The 14582-nt window shown below is 41.5% G+C and overlaps 1 protein-coding gene and 1 pseudogene across 6 annotated transcripts in view; both read right to left on the reverse strand.

The window, feature by feature from the left end:
• Positions 1-14582, reverse strand: part of CDK19 (cyclin dependent kinase 19) — a 187973-nt gene that overhangs the window by 39235 nt on the left and 134156 nt on the right. The gene's annotated exons all lie outside the window — the stretch shown is intronic.
• LOC128586236 (ribose-5-phosphate isomerase-like) lies at positions 8740-9949 on the reverse strand (annotated as a pseudogene).

A 14582-nucleotide genomic window follows, 5' to 3' on the forward strand; every position in this document is an offset into this window, starting at 1 on the left:
AAGAAATGCCAGAATAGCTTAACATGAGAAAATCTATATAAGCCCATCACCACATCAATAGATTTTAAGAAAATGACACAAGCATCTTGAGAAGTGCCGAAAAAGGCAGCTGATGAAACATTAACTCTGGCCATGCAAAGTAGATCACATCTGTAAGCCCAGAACTTTGGGAGGCTAAGGCAGTAAAATGGCTTAATCCCAGGAAGTCAAGATGAGCCTGGCTAATTAAAAAATTAGCCAGATGTACTCATGTACACCCAAGGCATAGATACTCAGGAAGCTGAAGCAAAAGAATGGCTTGAGCCTATAAGGAGTTGGAGGCTGCTGTGGGCTATGGTCACATCACTATACTCCAGCCTTGGAGATAGAGCAAGACTCTGTCTTTTAAAGTAAAAAAAAAAAAAAAAGGGGGTGGAGGAATGTGCAAGTTTTGTATGCACAACACTATGAAACCTTCCTTTATCATTTTTTTTTTTTTTTTTGAGACAGAGTCTCATTATGTCACCCTCGGTATAGTGCTGTGGCATCACAGCTCACAGCAACCTCCAACTCTTGGGCTTAAGCAAATCTCTCAACTCAGCCTCCCAAGTAGCTGGGACTTCAGGTGCCCACCACAACACCCGGCTATTTTTTGGTTGCAGTTGTCATTGTTGTTTAGCAGGCCCACACCAGGCTTGAACCTGCCACCCTCAGTGTATGTGGCTGCCGCCCTACTCACTGAGCTACGGTGCCAAGCCGAAACCTTCCTTAACTTAAATGACATTTTAAAAGTCCTAAATAAATCAAGATCTCATGTTATATTTGTAGATAAGACTCAATAAAGACATAAATTCTTCCTATACTTATCTGTAACTTCAATAATGTACAATAATTTCGATCAAAATTCCATCAGAGTTTTTGTATGAAAATTGAAAATTCAAAAATGTGTGTGGGCACAGGCAGCTTCTACAAGTTAGAATAGACAAAGAAATACAGCCCTGCTGACACCTTGATTTTGGATTTCTGACTTTCAGAACTGTAAGAGAATAAATATGTGTTGTTTTAATCAAAAATAAAAAATGTATGTGGAAGAAGCAAGAACTTAAGAAGAGTATTCTGTGGTTAGGGTAAAGGGGTGAGAAGAGGAATCTGGCTCAGAACAAGATGGTATTTCAAAGCTACAGTAATTAAGACAGTTATGATCCTGGCACAGGGACAGACAAATTGATCAGTGGGATAGAGCAGAGAACCTAGAAGGAACCAGGATCCTGAGAGAAGAACTTAAGGTCAGTGGAGAAAGGAGGAATTGTTCAATAAACGGTGTTGGCCTGACACGTTATCCAAATGTGGAAAGTAACAGATAAAATGAATCCTCACCTCATACCACACACACATCAACTTCAGGTAGATTAAAGGCTTAAATGTGAAAGGCAAAACTTTTGGGAAAAAATGTAGAATATCTTCTGATCCTGAGGTAGGAAAGAATTTGTTAAACGAGACCAAAAGATGAAAAACACTAATCATAAAAGAAAAGACCAGTAAATTTGGCTGTATTAAAATAACTTTCAATCACGAAAATAAAAAAAGACAAAGTACAAACGGACAGAAGGATTTGCAACACGTATGAAGAATGAAGATTTGGTATCCAGAATAAAAAACTCCCGCAAGTCAGTAGAAAAAAACCAACCAAGTACAAAAATGGGCAAAATGTCTAAACAGGCGTTTAACTAAAGCAGAGACATGTTTATCCAATAAGCATATGAAAACATGTTCAACTTCATCAATAATGAGGAAAATGCAAATTTAGATCACAGTGAGATACCATTTTTACACCTACTAGATGGGTTAAAAAAGAAGAACTATTAAATAGGAAGTGGGTCAGTGGGAATTCTGACACATTGCTGGTGGCAGAGTAAATTGGCACAACTTCTTTGAAAAACAATTTGGCATCATTTTGCAAAAGTGAACAACTGTATATCCATTGGCTCAGTAATTCCATTTTTATATATACCAGATTGTAATTAAAAGAAAAATGCAGCAGAGCCACACAATGAATTTTAAAACAGCAGTGAAAAGTCACTGAATTACAAATAAATGTAAAAACATGTCCAAATCTTAGAATCATTATGATGAATAAAAAAGCAACTTCTTTTTTTTTTTTTTTTTATTGTTGGGGATTCATTGAGGGTACAATAAGCCAGGTTACATTGATTGCAATTGTTAGGCGAAGTCCCTCTTGCAATCATGTCTTGCCCCCATAAAGTGTGACACACACCAAAGGCCCCACCCCCCTCCCTCCGTCCCTCTTTCTGCTTTTCCTCCCCCCCCATAACCTTAATTGTCATTAATTGTCCTTATATGAAAATTGAGTACATAGGATTCATGCTTCTCCATTAAAAAGCAACTTCTATATGACTATATACAACAGGACACCATTTTCACAAAGCTTAAAACCAAGCATAGCTGAAGAATATACTCTTTAGGCATACATACAAAAGTGATCAGCCTATTTCAAACAGAAGAGAATAACAGATTCCAAATCCAAGCTATCTGTAGGGAAGAGCAGGAATACAAGGATGAGAGAAATGTCAACAGAAGCACTAACTGGCAATCTTCCCGTTATTGGGTTCTGTGACGGGTTCCTAACAGTTCACTGTATTTCTGTGCTTTTGATGTATATAAATACTCTTTTGAAAATAGCATATATTAAAGAAGGTAATAAAGACAAAAAGCAAAGCAAGGAATGTGGGCAGGCACTGTTGGGAGTGGGTTGAGAGGGTATCTTCAACAGTATTTAAGCATTAGTTTAGGTTTTTTGAAGAAAGCCTCCTGGAGACAGTGACACTTGGGCTAAGACTTACAGAAAGTATAATAACGAGGCCGGGCACGGTGGCTCACACTTGTAATCCTAGCACTCCGAGAGGCTGGAGTGGGTGAATTGCCTGAGCTCATGAGTTCCAAAGCAGTCTGAGCAAAAGCAAGACCCCGTCTCTAAAAATAGCCGGGTGTGGAGGCAGGCATCTGTAGTCCCAGCTGCTTGGGAGGCTGAGGTAAGAGGATGGCTTAAGCCCAAGAGTTTGAGGTTGCTGTGAGCTGTGACACCGCGGCACTCTTACGAGAGCCACAAAGTGAGACTCTGTCTCAAAAAGAAAAAAAAGTACAATAACGTGGGACCTGAGGGAAGCGCGGTTCAGGGAGAGGCAGGAGCAAGTAGCAAGGCCTGAGACAAAAGGGTGCCTGCAGAACTGGAGACAAGGCAAGGGATGCAGTGGGGGCCATGAAGCACAAGGGGATACACCAGTGGCAACTGTAGAGAGAAGAAATGCAAGGAAAGGCTTATTTGCTGTTTCAAATGGTTCCGTTCTTGGCCAAGTTATCTAGAACCAGCATTAGACAGGTTCTAGCACTGTCCGGCCTACCCTCTGAAGTTGGCGAGGACTGCCACAAGGTTTGCAGAAAGGCAAAGACAAGGTGGTGGTGTTTGGAGCAGTTAGGAAAAACCCTGGTGAACAAGCAGACTGGCTAACTGGAGAAAGAGCACAGAGGTCAATGTGGCTGGAGTCAATGTCAGAACAAGAGGAGTCAGAGAAGCAGCCAAGCAGCAAGGCGGAGGTCTGGAGGGGGCTGCTGATTGCACAGAATCACACGGGAACGCGGAAAGATGTTAGCTTTCACCTGACTAGAAGTTTTGGTTTTTTGGAGACAGAGTCTTACTCTGTTGTCCAGGCTGTCAGACCTCAGCCTAACTCACAGACTCCTGGGTTCAAGTGATCCTCCTGCCTCAGCCTCCTGAACAGCTGGGACTACAGGAGCCCACCACACGCCAAGCTAATTTTTCTATTTTTAGTAGAAATGAGGTCTTGCTTTGCTCACACTGGTCTCAAACTCCTGAGCTCAAGTGATCCTCCCACCTTGGCCTCCCAAAGTGCCAGATTACAGGCATTAGCCACCATACCCAGATGACTAGAATTATTAATAGCATTATTTTACCTTTCTGCCTTACCCATGATTTTTAAATAGTTGTATAATATATAGTTGTATGCATTCTATCCAATTTCTGATAGCAGGATGTGTCATTCTCTGCTAGGTTAAGTATTTCTATAATATTTCATTTCGTATATTTTGGTTGTTTATAATTAGAGAAATTATATTTTTAAAAATGTAATAAAAAATAAATAATGCTAAAGGGAATAAAGAGAGGTTAGAGAAAAAAGTCAATAAAAGAACCTGTGAAGGAACATCAAAAGTAAGGTAAGCAAACCCAGAGAGAAAAGCGTTCTAGACGCTAAGACGGCTTAAAAAAACTAAGCAACAGGTGCCAACAGAATGAAAGCAGAGAAGAAACAACTGAAATAGACAAGTAGGTCACTGATGACTCAGAAAAAATAATTTCTGCGTACTTACAGAAGCCAGACACAATAAATGAGACCCAAATAAGTACAAAGAAAGTAAAGGCATATTTAGACTGTACTTTTCAATCCCTTGGTGAGAATGGGATCTCTGGGGGAACATAACAGTTTGTCTGTTTTTTGAGACAGAGTCTCACTATGTCGCCCTTGGTAGAATGCTGTGGCATCACAGCACACAGCAAGTTGCAACTCTTGGGCTTAAGTGATTCTCCTTAGCCTCCTAAGTAGCTGGGACTACAGGCGCCTGCCACCACACCAGCTATTTTTTGATTGTTTATCAGGCCCGGACCGGGCTCGAACACGCCAGCCTTGGTGTATATGGCCAGCACCCTACTCATTGAGCTACAGGTGCTAGGCCACACATTAACAGTTTTCAAAAGTATAAAATTATCAAATAAGCCATCTTATATACCATTTGCTACATTATTTGTCATTCTTAAAGCTTAGACGGTTAAGTGAAGTTAGTAAGATAAGGCCAGGTACAGTAGCTCACACCTGTAATTCTAGCACTCTGGGAGGCAGAGGTAGGTAGATTGCTTGAGATCAGGAGTTCGAGACCAGACTAAGTAAGAGTGAGACCCTTGTCTATGCTAAAAATATTAGCTGGGCATACAACTGTAGTCCAGTTACTTAGGAGTCTGAGGTAGGAGGATCACTTAAGCCCAGGAGTTTGAGGTTGCTGCGAGCTAGCCTGAGGCCATGGTACTTCAGCCTGGGCAACAGAGTAAGACTTTGTCTCAAAGGAAAAAAAAGATAGTAAGACAAAAACACTACAAAGTATGAGACATGGGAGCCAAAATTGCTTCACATAAGACATAAAAATAGATTATGAGCTGCTGAATGTGATAAATACAGGAAGCTAGTTTTAGATTGCTTAGTTAATTCTTGTTAACAAAAGTTCTCATAGTCACGCTACGTTGAAACAGAGAATATAAGCAGCACAATGAAATGAGGATATGATGGAATGAAAGAGAAGATCTAGCTAGTACTGAAGTTAGGAGGGAATACCTTTAATGTAACATACTTGAAAGCTATGGAAGCTCTAAGTGTGGGCTATCCATGTAGAGTCTGAGATGAGGGCATAGGCAGTGACACTATTTAGGGGAGCAGTGGCCTATGACCTCTTCTGTACAGTCTGAAAAAGAACCCAGAAAAACCTTGGGCAGTATCCACCAAGAATGTCTCCTAGGTCCCCTACAGGCAAGTTAAAACCTAGAATTGCAGAGGGGGTTCATTTTTAAATGTGTATCCCTTAGCTGGGATGACCTGTTTCCTTCCGAACAGGTAAATAAAGTTTACAAGATGCTTGATATTCCATAATAACAATGATAACAAAATAAATAACATAATCACCATTAAAATGCATTTAACTATTTTTTTTTTTGAGACAGAGTCTTACTATGTCACCCTCGGTAGAGTGCTGTGGCATCACAGCTCACAGAAACCTCAAACTCTCAGCCTCAAGCGATTCTCTTGCCTTAGCCTCCCAAGCAGCTGAGACTACAGGCACTCACTACAATGCCCAGCTATTTTTTTGTTGTTGTTGTCAGCAGGCCCGGGCAGGGTTTGAACTTTTTCCTGCCTCAGTGTACGTGGCTGTTGCCCTAACCACTGAGCTACGGGCACCAAGTTGCATTTAACTTTTTTTTTTTTTTTTTTGCCGTTTTTGGCTGGGGCAGGTTTGAACCCACCACCTCCGGTAAATGGGGCCAGCGCCCTACTCCTTTGAACCACAGGTGCTGCCCAGTCGCGTTTAACTTTTTAAAGCATTTTCATACCCATCATTTCATTTCTCTTAATGAAAACATTCAAGGGTCTACAGAGCTACGGTCAAGTTTCAGAGCAACTCAGTCCAATCCCCCAGGAATTGAATCCTACAATTCAATACCGAATTGTATTTATGGATGTGCTTGATTTTCAAAAGACTAACTTTAATGATGATTAATTTCAGAGAAAGCATATCCTTTAAGAAAAAAAGAAACTGCAGTTCACACATACATACCTTCACCCACACACAAACCTAAAAGGATGAAGAAAGGATACCAAAATTGTTGTGACCTAGTTACATCCCAATTAACAGACTATGCTTTACCAAAACTCCTCTTCTTACTGTGAACACAAAATGCCAGCTGTGAAAGAAAGTGATACTGCTGGGTTTGCACACTTTGGTTACCATAGAAACTGGAGAAATGGCAGGAGTTGGATGCCTTACATTTAAGTTACTGGCAATAAAATCAGACAGACAAATCAATGCTACAGGCTTCATTTTAGTTAAACAGTATGTTAAAGGCAAAAGTCAGGTAAATAATGTGATAAGTATGATTACTCAGAAGCTATTCATAAACTAGCTGCATTTTAGCAGAATGATGTTTTATACGTACTCCAGATTTGCTTTTTCCCTTGATAGAATCAATTTTTTCAGAGGTTTAAATCTATGTCAGTTAATTGGCACATCATAAATAGAACAGCCTAAAGATACGCAATCATTCTACTACATTCGCTCTGCACTCCCCACCCCAGGACATTTGGAACAAAAATATGAAACTTACAATATGACTCTTATCAGTACAATAAAGAATAGAAAAAAAAAAAACCCACAATTGTCTACAATCCGGAATAATAGGAACAAAGACAATCTGAATCCATTGGACCAGTTTCTGAAACAATGTACAGTGCAGGCCTGATATTAATGGCTACAACTATGCATTTATTCATTTATTTATATATTTATTTTAGAGACAGAGTCTCACTTTATTGCTCCTGGTAGAATGCTGTGGCGTCACAGCTCACACCAACTTCCAGCTCCTGGGCTCTTGCCTCAGCCTCCCTAGTAGCTGGGACTACAGGTGCCCACCACAATGCCCAGCTATTTTTTTTGTTGCGTTTTGGCCGGGTGTGGGCTCAAACCCACCACCCTTGGTATATGGGGTCAGCACCCTACTCACTGAGCCACAGGCACCGCCCTATTCTTTTATTTAAATATAGTGGCAGACAACTCTTCTCATATTTGATATAGAAGTATATTTCGAAGGAGGAAACCCTCAAGTTCATGTTCCTTTCTTTACACCGTTCTCCATTGTTTACCCTGAACAAATAAGATATAACAAATAGAGAACTACGTAAGAGTAAAAATCTAGGGCAGCGCCTGTGGCTCAAAGGAGTAGGGCGCCGGCCCCATATGCCTCAGGTGGCAGGTTCAAACCCAGCCCCGGCCAAAAACTGCAAAAAAAAAAAAAAAAAAAAGAGTAAAAAATCTATGCTTTTTTCTCCTTTCTTATTAAGCAGTCATTTTCTAATAGCATTAGTCTATCACAACTGTTTATCGCTTAAAACAACCTCATTGATCAGATAGTAGAGAATTGTAAAATACAGGGATTCTCACTATTGTGATTGCAACCTCCTAGAAGACAGGAAAGATCGTTCTGTCATCACTTTATATATTTGCTGAAATCTAAATGCTCAATAGTTGTTGAATAGTGAACAAATAAATAAAATAAATGTCCAATGATTTTCACTCATAATCCACTCAGCTTTGGGATAAGGCATGAGTGTCCTTTGACAGGCAAGTTTCTTTTTTTTGGCACCACACTGTTTTATTCCAATCTGCAAACAATAAAAAGAGGTGACAATTTCTGACGCCAAACCATGCAAGTAATAATAAAGAAACACAAAAATAATTAACAACAAATCATTAAAGAAACAAATATTTCACATTTCACATCAGTGCTTTGGCAGTACTGGCAATTATTTCTGGCCAACTGCTTCCAACAGCGGGCATCTGGAGAAACCCCCAGATCTTAGCAAAAGTACAACCACATTTTTTCCCCTGTAAGTTTACATTCCAAGTCACTCCACACCACACTGCTCTGCCCAGCAGACTTTTGTAAACCAGATCATAATATGTAACTAGGTACTGTATTGTGCGTGCTCACAATGAAAACTAACTAAAACAAAACAGAGAGTGGCAGAGAAGTAAACAAAGTTTCCAGTAAGGCATCATGAGATTACTGCCAGCTGGGCCCTTCATTCTACCAGCTTAAAAAAAAAGTTCTGTAGCCAGGCGTTGTGGTGGGCACCTGTAGTCCCAGCTACTTGGGAGGCTGAGGCAAGAAAATCGCTTAAGCCCAGGAGCTGGAGGTTGCTGTGAGCTGTGTGATGCCACGGCACTCTACCAAGAGCCATAAAGTGAGACTCTGTCTCTACAAAAAACAAACAAAAAACTAAAAAAAAAAAAGTTCTGATTTGTTATTTCTCAGCAAATCCAATATTCAGAAGCTTAACCAGCAGGCTCAAATCAAAGGTTTTAAAGACAGTCCCCTCTACCCACCCCATTTTTTGGTAAATGTTTAATATAAAACATGAAATCAAGTTCTACTTTATAAAAAAACTGAATATTTAAATAGTAAAAATATATGTTTATATTTCTCTTTTTAAAAAGACACTTAGTAACAATACTTGGGAAGATTGGATTTAAACACCGCCACCCCACCTCACCCTGCCAGTTGTTCATCCTGGCACAGACACATTAAGGCAAAGGCTCCTGCAGAAGTGTGTCCACATAGGTTGTGGGCTCAAGGTGAACACACTCTGCTCCTTGTAGGGTCAAGAGAAAGGCTTCTCCCTCATGTTCACTGAACCATCCTGCGTCCCGAAGTAAACTCGCTCAGCCATGTTGATGAACAGACCTGTGTCCACCACACCTGGAATCATTTTGATAGTTGTGTTCACTTCACTCCATTTGTGTACCCGGTCAAACTTCCAATCCAAGATAAAATTCCCATTATCTGTCACCACAGGACCTGCCTTGTTAACAGCCATTCAGAGTTCAACTGCACCCCCAAACTTCTGGCTCACAGCTCAGCTCACTGGGACGTAGGCCATTGGTATGACCTCAATGGGGATTCCCTTGTGCCACTGATCCCCAAGGTTCTTTGAATCTTTCCAGAAATCAGCGATCACAATGAAGCGACTGGCATAGCCAGCCACAATCTTCTCCTGGGTCAGGCAGCCTCCACCACCCTTGATGAGATTGAGATCAGCATCTACTTCATCAGCACCATCGATGGTAAGGTCAATCTCTGGGTGTCGATCCAGATCACTGAGCGTTAAACCATACTGCAGGATGAGCTGACGGGCCTGGAAGGAGGTGGGGATGCAGATGAGGTTCAGATTCTCTTGCTTCACTCTTTCAGCTATTCGCTGCACAGCATGGACAATTGTAGAACCACTTCCAATTCCCAGCACTTGGTTATTCCTCACGTGGTTCTCCACCGCCACATGGCCTGCCAGCTTCTTGGCCTCTTCGGCCTTGGACATTTTGGAGGAGGCCGGGCAGACGCTGTCGGAGTCCCCGCTGCTGGTACTTGGGCTTCCAGCACCGCCGCGGGTCCCCGACTGTGTACGACCTGGCAGCTGCACGTGCGAGCCCGGGAGGCCCCAGCTGTTCCCGCCTCCACCGGAGACAGCGCCCCTGGCCCGCCCAGGCAGGGGGGCCAGGACCCGCCCGTAGAGGGTGCTCGACAGGCAAGTTTCTATGGAAAAGAAGCTGGAAGAAACTACAGTAAGCACTTACCCCCAAATATGTCAAGTTTATTTCTGAATAAAGGGTTTTTGGGAGTAGGGGGGCTGTTGAGACAGGGTCTCTCTCTCCCTCTGTTGCCTGGGCTCCTGGCTTGATCAGATCTCACTGCAGCCTCAAAGTACTAGGCTTAAGAGATTTCCTGCCTCTGCCTCCTGAGAAACTGGGACTACCAGCGCACACTCATGCCTGGCTAATCTTTCTATTCAATCTAAGAAACTCATTATGTTGCTTAGGCTAGTCTTGAACTCCAAGTCTCCAGTGATCCTCCTGTTTCAGCCTTTCAAAGTATTAGGATTACTGGCATGAGCTACTGCACCCAGCCAGGTTTTCAAAAATTCTTATTTTTCAACTTTATAATAAAGACAATTTGTAAGCAAAAAACAAAAAAAAAAATTCTGATTTTAGTTTATTTCAGGGTTTCAAAAGCTCTTACATGCTAATGACCCCAAACTATAGGTCTCTAACCTTCCATTAGAGATAGGCCAACTGTATGTTAGCTATCTCCACAATCATGTCAAACTCAATTTGTCCAAATTGAATTTTTTTTTTTTTTTTTGAGACACAGTCTCACTCTGTCACCCTCGGTAGATGCCGTGGTGTCACAGTTCACAGCAACTTCAAACTCTTGGGCTTAAGTGATTCTCTTGCCTCAGCCTCCCAAGTAGCTGGGACTAGAGGCAACCGCCACAATACCCGGCTATTTTTTTGTTGCAGCTGTCGTTGTTGTTTAGCTGGCCTGGGCTGTGTTTGAACCCACCAGCCTCGGTGTATATGGCTGGTTGCCATAACCACTGTGCTACAAGTGCCGAGCTGTCCAAACTGAATTTTTATGTTTCCCTGCCCAAACTACCTCTTTTTCTGGTTACCAGGCAGTCCCCATGTTATGAAAGACATAGGTTCTGTAGTTTTGTTCTAAAGTTGAATTTGTATGTAACTTGGAACAGGTACTTTACTATTACCTATAATAGCTTTGGTTCATAAGTACAAGTTGTATGTAAGCCAAATATTTGTGACTTGGGGACTGCCTGTATTCCCTTTTCAGCCAACAAAAGCAGAAGTCTAAACTCCACCCTCTCCTTTATCACTCAAATCTAACAAATCCTCAGATCTGACTGCCTTCCATCCCATTTATCTACTATCTCCCCTCCTGTCTATGCTGACAACCTGTAGCACAGTCAAGGTGACAGTGCGTGTAGTGAGAGTAAGATGGAGTCAGTCAGGATAGGACGCACATGCCACAGCTGGTCTGCTTGGTTAGGTGCTATGTGACTTTTTTTTTTTTTTTTGGAGACAGAGCCTCAAGCTGTCACCCTGAGTAGAATGCCATGGTATCACAGCTCACAGCAACCTCCAACTCCTGGCTTAAGTGATTGTCTTGCCTCAGCCTCCCAAGTAGCTGGGACTACAGGCACCCACCACAACGCCCGGCTATTTTTTGGTTCTAGGTGTCGTTATTTGGCAGGCCCGGGCTGGATTCAAACCCACCAGCTCTGGTGTATGTGGCTGGTGCCTTAGCCACTTGAGCTATAAGCACCAAGCCAGTGCTGTGTGACTTTTACCCCAAGTCTTCCATTCTTATGGTTTTGTAAATTTAACTTTAACCTAAAATTGTGTATCTTGAGTATTTTAGGGCAATTGATTTAGGACATTAACTTTTGAATTGAAAATATAATAGGTGATGGATTATGATGATTGTTTATTATTGTTTAAAATAAGGGTTAATATGGTTTTTGCTTTGAACTTTTATATATAAAACTGTGGTTTTGGAAATGGAAGGGTAGAACATTCTTGGAGAGAGTACTCCCACTATTTTCCAGAACTGCTGACCTTCTGATAATAAAGCTTGTGAGACCTAATCCCCGTCTGCATTGGCTCATGGTGACCTGTGGCCAGACCCTCTTCATCCAGTAACAAAGGCCTTCATCATTACTCACCCACTGACTGCAATAACCAGAGTAGGCTGCTATTCCTGCATCCTCGATCCAACTCTCCACAAGCTTGTCTGACTTAAACACACACCTGCCCAGCTCAGAAAACTGACCACAGGAAATATCCAAACTTCTAAAATAGGACAGGTAAGAGCCATCATATTCTGGCCCCTCCCTCTCTCCTGCCTCTTCTTATTACTAACTACTTCTTGCTTTGCCTCATTAACACCAAGTTCTTGCAATTTCTTAGCCTATATTCTTACTCAAGTTGTCTCCTCTGCCTGAAATGCTCTCTTCACCCATCCCTTTCACCTGAATTTCTACTTATCTTTATAGATCTGCCTCAGTATTGCTGGAGCTCAGAAACCAATACCCTAAAATATGGCTCTCTGACATTGCTGAATTGAAGAAGCCTCAATATCTCTCTGACCCTACAGTCTCTCCCAAAGATGTTAAAGTTGCTTTATCTGCCTAAGACCCATAGCCACCAAGCAGAACAACTGTTTTTTCCTTCCCCTCCCCATAAAACCAAGAATGTGACCACATCTGAACAGACTGTCAAGGAGAACTATTTACAAGCCAGTCTCTGGCCCATTCTTCCTCCCTCGTAATCTTTTATTGGCCCCCAACAGAACTCCCCTTCTCCACACCCTTCCCATACCAGTTTTGCCAGGGAAGTTTATAAGCTTTTGAACACTCCCCTTAGGGGTGAGCAATCACTCTGTGGCCCTCCCTGTATACACATTAAATTTGTATGCTTTTCCTCCAAATAATCTGCCATTTGTGAGTTGTTTTTTTTTTTTTTTTTTTTTAGGGAACCTTTAGAGGGTGAAGGGGAGTCTCGACCCCTACAGTATGAATCCTCTGAGAGAGCCTCAGGTGTTCTGCTAGGTGTTCTGTTAGGTGTTCTGCTTCCAAGCACTCGGTGCCTCATGCTTGCTGCTCCTTGAATGTACTTCATAACTGGGTATGTAAACTTTGTTGTTTTAGGATGATCTGTTTATTAAATCTTCCCTACTATGTACTCATTGAGAACAGGGTTTGTTTTATTAATCCCTGTATTTGTGGTGGCCAGCATAGTATGTGATACATATTAGGAAATTAAAATATTTGTAATGCAAATATTCTAAGTCTGTAAATCAGTACTTCCCTCCATACAAACTCAGTTAGAAATAAATAATCTTGTTTAAAATGACAATTAGTTTCCATTAGTGTCATACATTGGGTACCTAACCACTATTTAAAATGTTATTTCTTGATTGGGAGAGGTGGCTCATGCCTGTAATCCTAACACTTGGGAGGGAGGATCCCTTGAGCTCATGAGTTCGAGACCAGCCTGAGCAAGAGCATGACTCTACCTCTAGTAAAAATAGAAAACTCAGCTGGGTGTTGTGGCAGGTGCCTATAGTTCCAACTACTCAGGAGGCTGAGGCAAGAGGATCACTTAAGCCCAGGAGTTTGAGGTTGTTGTGAGCCAGGTTGAGGCTATGACACTATGGCCCAGGCCATGGAAGAAGACTGTGTCTCAGAAAAAAAAAAAAAGAAAAGAAAAGAAAATTATTTGTAAGCAAAAATATCTTTCCAGTTCAAAATCACATATTTAGATTAAGGTACAGGTTATCTGTAAATCAGGAACAGCCTAAAATATTAATGCTGTGATTAATTTCATTTTACTTAAACTGGTCCAACAGTATCTGTAATAGAACACTTAATGTTGATCAAACTTTGGTATCACAGAAAACAATGCCTGCCAACCCAGCACCTTCCAACAGTTAACAATGCACTTCTTTGTCTGTCTTTTAAGAGTGGTTATAAGCCTGTACAACAGAGATAAGGTTTTCTTTTCTCTAACAAGAACCAATAAAAAGCAACCATTATAAAAAGTTCAATGCAAGACAAATACATGTATCTAGAAGGCTATTTACCTAACTTCAAGGTCACTAGAAGTATAATCAAAACATATTCTACATTGACATCAATGGCAGGAAATGCTACAAAGGCAATGGGATACTATGCTATTCATTAACAAGTAGGATCTCTCCTCAGAGAAGCAACACTGGGAGAGAGTAGCTTTCTTTTCATGGTTGTTAACATCCACATTCAAATCAAGTCAGTCTTACCATCATGAAAATTTAAGAGCATCGGAGCTGGAAATTTCTCCTCTTGCTTTACTAATAAAAAATAGAGGGCCGGGTGGCACCTGTGGCTCAAAGGAGTAGGGCACCAGCCCCATATACCGGAGCTGGTAGGTTCAGAACCGGCCCTGGCCAAAAACTATAAAAAAAAAAAAAGAAGAGGGCAGAGAGGTAAAAGGCCCAGAACCTTGACCAAGTCCACTGTATACACACAGTGGCAGACCCTGGTAAGAGCCCAGTTCTCTCAGACATACACTCCAGGCCAGAGTTCTAACACAAAAGCATACTGGGAAAATGAACAGTGTTTGACTGATTTATGGCCCTCACCTCTAGAAGACTTCTACCCAGCTTTGTGCTTAGTTGAGAATGTAATCCCACAAAGTAACCATCATAATGTAATCTCCTAGTACAACAAATCCTCAGTTCTTGCTCACAAGATCCCCTCATTCTCAATAAGAAAACTACTCATAGGTTGCTAGTCCAATACACTAGTCTAATACAATGTCTATAGTGGTAATTACTTAAGTATACATTTATCAAAACCCATCAA

This window comes from Nycticebus coucang, chromosome 5 (genome assembly GCF_027406575.1).
Source record: "Nycticebus coucang isolate mNycCou1 chromosome 5, mNycCou1.pri, whole genome shotgun sequence".
Lineage (NCBI taxonomy): Eukaryota > Metazoa > Chordata > Mammalia > Primates > Lorisidae > Nycticebus > Nycticebus coucang.